This window comes from Macaca thibetana, chromosome 20 (genome assembly GCF_024542745.1).
Source record: "Macaca thibetana thibetana isolate TM-01 chromosome 20, ASM2454274v1, whole genome shotgun sequence".
In the NCBI taxonomy this organism is placed as follows: Eukaryota; Metazoa; Chordata; class Mammalia; order Primates; family Cercopithecidae; genus Macaca; species Macaca thibetana.
This window is the reverse complement of record NC_065597.1, coordinates 39,773,185-39,779,717: the sequence shown is the minus strand read 5'-3', so window position 1 is coordinate 39,779,717 and position 6,533 is coordinate 39,773,185. Positions and strand designations below refer to the sequence as shown.

Sequence of the window (6,533 nt, the reverse complement as noted above, 5' to 3'; positions counted from 1 at the left end):
GGAGATGATATGATAGGAAAGGCTGTGGATATCAATTGCTGTCGTCAGATAGTCAAAGAGTTACCACAGAGAAGGTAAAATAGCATTTCTTTCACTTTTTTTTTTGTGAAAGAGCATGCTTCATTGGAAAGCAGACTGCTGCACAGTGACCAACAGACAGGCCACCCAGTGGGCACTTACACATCGTACTCCAAAAGACACAGGATGTTTTGCTAATAAAAGTCAATGGGAACAGGGATTCCTCTGGGCAACTACCCCAACCTCATCCCTTTCAGGGACTGAGAAATCTCCCAACCATTTTCCTGATGGCAGCCGTGGTTTACTAGAGACACAGCCCCTCAGGGGTGCCTTCCTGTTTCTTATAAAGAATATTTTCTTTAGATTTTTTGAAGTCTTCATTTGTTACTTTCATTCTACACTCTCTTAAGGCCATCAGACCAGCTTCTGTGCAGATTGCCTTGATGTCAGCACCAGATAGGTCATTTTTAGCCACGATCAAGTCGTCCAGGGTTACATCATCAGCCAGCATCATCCTGCTTGTGTGAATCTGAAAGATGCGCTTCTTGGTCTTTTTGTCAGGCAGGAGGAACTCAATATTCCTGTCAATGTGGCCTGGTCTGATAAATGCTGGATCCAAAGTTTCTATTCGGTTTGTGGCTGTGATAACTTTTACATCTCCCCTAGAATCAAATCCATCCAACTGGTTCAGCAGTTCCAACATTGTTCACTGAATTTCTCTCTCAGCACCAGAATTGGAGTCATATCTTTTTGTCCCAATGGCATCAATTTCATCAATAAACACGATGGACGGTGCATGTTCTTCAGCAACTCGAAACAATTCTCGTACAAGTTTGGGACCATCACCTATGTACTTCTGAATAAGTTCAGAGCCAACCACTGAGTGGTACCATCACCTAGGTACTTCTGAATAAGTTCAGAGCCAACAACCAAGTGGCTGAGGTTTGGTTTGCTACTGCTTTGGCTAACAAGGTTTTACCTGTGCCAGGTGGACCATAGAGAATGACCCCCTTGGGAGGCTTTATACCCATTTCTTCATAATATTCAGATGGGTGAGAGGAAGCTCCACAGATTTCTTAATTTCCTGAATTTGGTTGTCCAACCCCCCAATATCCGCATAGGTCTCCTGGGGGGTCTTTTCCACCTTCATCACTGTGACCAAGGGATCCGTGTCATCCATCAGCACCCCTATCACTGCATGCACCTTGTGAATGAGCAGGACCAAGCAGCCAGGTTCCAGCAGATCCTTGTCTACAAATGAAAGAATGCTGACGTTGTGTTCTGAGCCCACAGATGTAGACACGATGGCATGATTGTCATCAATGATCTCTTCCAAGGTTCCTACTGACATCAGGGTCCCCTTCAGATCATCCACTTTTGATCTTTCCTCCTCTTGCTTTTCTTCTAATGGTTTCATTTGTTCCTGATTTATAATGATTTCTTCTTCCATGAGAAGATAGACTTTAATTCTCTCTAACTTCAGTAATTTTAACCGGCACTGAGTGTGAGGTGTCACTATTGGCACTTTGCTGGCAGCATCGGGTCCCTTTGTTTTCTTCTTCTTTTTCCCCACTCTAGCTGGTATAGGAGGGTTATATTTCTTTTTCTTGCCCTTGTCATCCTTCTTGCCACCTCCAGGACCATGACCACGACTCTGACTTTGACCCATCTTGCCTTGGCCACTTGAGCTGCTGCCGCCGGAGTAAAATAGTATTTCTCTGCATTGCTCAAGAAAGCTTATCTGGTTAAATACCCACAAGAGGTATTTTAATTTGACATCAGTAGGAACTTTCTCCTAAGTAAGGTATTCCCCTGAGATGCTATCTTCTTTGAGAATTACCAAACTATCCTATTTTTATGCCACAAGTGGCCAGTCATACATTTTTCCACCTTGCTAGGCAAGTTTCTTTGCCATCAGCTCACTTCTTTCATGAGAACCTCTCATCTTTATGCTCTGTGCAGAGACAGGCACACTTAGCCATGTTGTACCTCATGATCCCGCCCCACCCCATTCTAGCTAATTGATCCATGATCAGATCTGTAACCCAGGACCAGGCAATCATTGGCTCTCTTTCCTGAAAACTTGAATTAAGAGCCAAAGAGACTGTGGTCATTCAGTCACATGTGTCCAGTTGGTAGACTCATGACTCATGGCACTGTTGGGCTGTGTGCATAGAAATATAGCCAGCTCATGGAGAGGATGTGGAGAAATAAGAACACTTTTACACTGTTGGTGGGACTGCAAGATAGTTCAATCATTGTGGAAGACAGTGTGGCGATTCCTCAAGGATCTAGAACTAGAAATACCATTTGACCCAGCCATCTCATTACTGGGTATATACCCAAAGGATTATAAATCATGCTGCTATAAAGGCACATGCACACGTATGTTTATTGCAGCACTATTCACAATAGCAAAGACTTGGAACCAACCCAAATGACCATCAATGATAGACTGGATTAAGAAAATGTGGCACATATACACCATGGAATAATATGCAGCCATAAAAATGGATGACGAGTTAATGGGTGCAGCACACAAACATGGCACATATATACATATGTAACAAACCTGCACGTTGTGCGCATGTACCCTAGAACTTAAAGTATAATAATAAAAATAAATAAGTAAATAAATAAATAAGCAAGAAAAAAAAAGAAGAAATATAGCCAGCTCGAAGAGAGGCTGCCAAGAAAACAGGACTATGGCAGAACACAGACGCTAAGAGAGAGAAACAGGACCAAATAGCTCCTGAAACTGAGAGGAGTGGGGTTTTCATTTCTTCTGATTTCTAGTTCCTATGGCATTGGCTGTGACTCTGAGTTTGCCCATCAAATCCTTAAAACAATCCTTTCTTCCTTGAGCTAGATTCAGTATGTGTCTGTCTCATACAACCAATGATACCTACTCTAAAATTACCAAATATAAACAAGTTTATATTTCTCCTTCAAGAATTAAATAGCATCTCTACACACTTCTGCCCGCAACCTTGAACAAAATTATCCTTTAATTAAACATTGTTCCTTGAACTTCATTTTTATAATTGTTATTATATTATCGTCCTTTTCTTTTGTTCTTACACATGGAGAATAGTTTGAGAGGATCCAAAAATGCTGAACTCAGAATCATTTTCCTCCAGAGTTGGGAATGACTGCTCTATTATTACTAGTATTTTTATATTATACATGATTATGTTACATATTTTATATTATAAATGTATATTATGCATACATTTTTATATTATATATATAATACAATGCCTGACTGATTCTCCTTCTTTAATAAATACTACACCCTTTATTCTGAAATTGTGTAGGTTTCTCTCTACATATCTTAATAATTCAAAAACAGCACTAGTATAGATCTCTGTGTGTTTCTTTTCCAAGCCCCTGCCTGGAATTTAGTGTGCTCTTTTAATTTAAAGACTCAAGAAAGAATTTCTTCATTTTAGGGATGTATCCGTTTGTTCTATTATCACTTTTTTTTTTTTTTTTTACTTTTCCCCTATCTATGTTTGTTCTTTCTGTAACGCCCATTTGATATCTCATCTCATGGATTTATCCTGTGTATCTTCTCTTTCATCCATAATTTTAATTTTTATGCTCTTTGCTCTGTATTTTAAGAAAATGTCTTTTGTTGCCAGTTTACTATTTCACTGTTTGGCTATTTAGTGCTTATATTCCATTTTTAATTTGGATAAACAGTTTTTTCTGTGAACTCTTTTTTTCCTTCAATCACCTCTTTTCTTTTTAAACACATACTGCTCTTTTAAAAATTTTATGCACATTTATAAGATTAGTAGTTTAAAATTTTAATTTTTATTTGTTTCCTTTATGAGATTAATTTCACCCAACAGTAGAGCATAAAAAGAAAAAAAAAAATTAAACTATATGATCAGATTCAAAAACAAAATTTATATCTCCTTGGCAGAAATGGCAGACAAATGTAAAACATCTAATAAGGTGAAATTGAGAACCTGCAGCAGGGGCTAACACTGTGACTCCCACTGAGTATTTGGATCTAAATGTAACCCACATAAGATGGCAGACCATGGTCAGAAAGCAAGGGACATCATAAGAGCGGAACAATAGATTCACGTAGAAAAGGAAAAAAATCCACAGGCGATACAAACAATTCCTGTCAACCTAGAATGTTAGAGTTCTCTAATTTTTTTTTTTTTTTTTTTTTTTTTTTTTTTTTTTTTTTTTTTTTGAGAGGGAGTCTCGCTCTGTCTCCCAGGCTGGAGTGCAGTGGCGCCATCTCGGCTCACTGCAAGCTCCGCCTCCCGGGTTCACGCCATTCTCCTGCCTCAGCCTTCCAAGCAGCTGGGACTACAGGCGCCCACCACTATGTCTGGCTAATTTTTTGTATTTTTAGTAGAGATGGGATTTCACCGTGTCAGCCAGGATGGTCTTGATCTCTTGACCTCGTGTTCCGCCTGCCTCGGCCTCCCAAAGTGCTGGGATTACAGGCGTGAGCCACAGCGCCCGGCCTCTAAATTTTTATTCAAAGAGGGGGCCAGAATAAATGTTTTTAGACATATAAAGATTTAGAGAATTTGATAAGAGATATTCTTTCTTAAAGTATTATTAGCAGACATACTATATTAGAAGTTTAGGGTTCCAATTATAAACAGAAAGCTTCACATCCCAATACAGTATGTCTGATAATAATCACTTTATTGAGTGTGATCTCTGGACAATTACATTTACATATATTTTATAAAATCATATATCTATAAGTGTATATGTACATGCATATATATGTATATGTGCATATATGTGCGTATATATACATGTGTGTATACATGTGTATACATGCATGTGTGTATATATACATATATGTATACATATATACACACTATTGTGTTGTTTATATAAAAAACAAGCAATCTGAAGAAAATATGGCAAAATGTTCACATTCTTAGATTTGTCTGGTTGATGGTGTCAGATACGGTGCTCTCTATTTTTCTGTACATTTGAAACATTCTATATTAAATCTTTTTAAATAATTTCAAAACAGAAAGTCAATGAACATGGCTCATACAGGAGCATACACTCCAGGCATCTGAGAATATCAGTAGGTGTTCCCTCGCAGGCTCATCAGATCATTGGTGTGGAAGCTATTTTTTATGCTTACCATAGTAATGCTGCCTACAGTGAATTGTTTAAGAAAAAAACAAAGACAATTTTGAAATCAGCCATGCATCTTTGAGAAATATTTTTTCACTATTCGAGTTTAGGTTTACTTGAGTTGTAAGGCATTTTACTGTGGGGGAGGGACCAGGTTTGGCAGGAGGGTTGTTGCAAAGGAATGGTGAGAGAGAAACAAATGCTGTCTCCCCTGGTGAAGGGGGACTATCTTTAACAGTCTCTTTCCTTGGATTCATAAATGGATTTCTGCCTCATCTTGCAGTGAATCTGAGACCAAAAGAATTCATAGGGCCTCCTAATGCACGTAATGCAGCATGACTGATGAAATGTGGCAGGCACAACCCAATATCTAGTTTTCTGAAAACCACACTGAAATGAACCATCCTAGCCAGAAAGTTAAAACAATACACAGACTTGAACAACCACCAAAGTTATTTACCTTGATTCAGTCGTCTTCTCAGGCACTTTGCAATTTGGATTACAAAGCATTGTGTATTTTCTGATGGTGGGTGACAGCTACTGTTTATTCCCAGAAACTCAAATTAATGGTTTTGTTAAATCGACTTTCACCACTGCACACATAAGTCATCCCCTGGGGATCTGTCTAAAGGTCTAAGCCAGTTTCATGTACTTCAAAATGAGTGCTCTTAAGCAAACAGCAAGAAAATTGGTTACCTGAATCTTGAAAGTAAATTGAGGTGCTGCCTGCAAGGACACAGAAGGGTCAGAAGAAACAGGTATAAAATAAGAACCAACTTCATTGGCCCTTCCCCAGCATAACAATCATGTCAGTAAAATGGACCAGTGATTCCAACACAACGGAAAATGTTGGGATTACGAAGCGCTCTTTTCCCATTTAGTTCTCTTCCTGTGTCTCTCAACCTCAGTTGTTCGATCTGTAACACTGGATTGCAGCTTCCTGTTTAATGATTCCATAGATGAGGATGAAATGGAATTACAAATGGGAAAATATCCGTAGATGACACCGCACCATAAATGTATACAGTCACCTTCTAGATAGTTGGCTTCTAGATAGGTGGCTTAGACTCAGTGAAAGCAACAGACTGAACTACAACTGACCTCTCAGGGCCTAAGATTGTCATATAAAATGGTTGTAACCATTTAAAGGCATTATGAGAAGGGCAAGAGAAAATAGCTGCAAAATCACATTGCAAAGTTAAAAAAGATGGTACAAATATCAGGTGTGGTTATATTTTATGAGCATTCTGACAGCACCCTTCTGTCATATGTTGATAAAAGAGACAAACACCAGTTCTTAGCAACAATGTCAAGTAAATGACTGTATTATTGTCTCCATTACTTGGATATTTCAAGGAGTTGTGGGGGCTTTTTCTTATTAT

General features: G+C 38.6%; 1 pseudogene across 1 annotated transcript in view; it reads right to left on the bottom strand.

Moving 5' to 3' along the window:
- Positions 1–295: 295 nt before the first annotated feature.
- Positions 296–6,533, bottom strand: part of LOC126944990 (26S proteasome regulatory subunit 4-like) — a 1,186,326-nt pseudogene continuing 1,180,088 nt past the window's right edge. The window contains exons 2-3 of the transcript XR_007722259.1: positions 946–1,709; positions 296–914 (exon numbers count right to left, since the gene is read on the bottom strand). The product of XR_007722259.1 is annotated as a 26S proteasome regulatory subunit 4-like (transcript). The remainder of the gene's footprint in view (positions 915–945; positions 1,710–6,533) is intronic.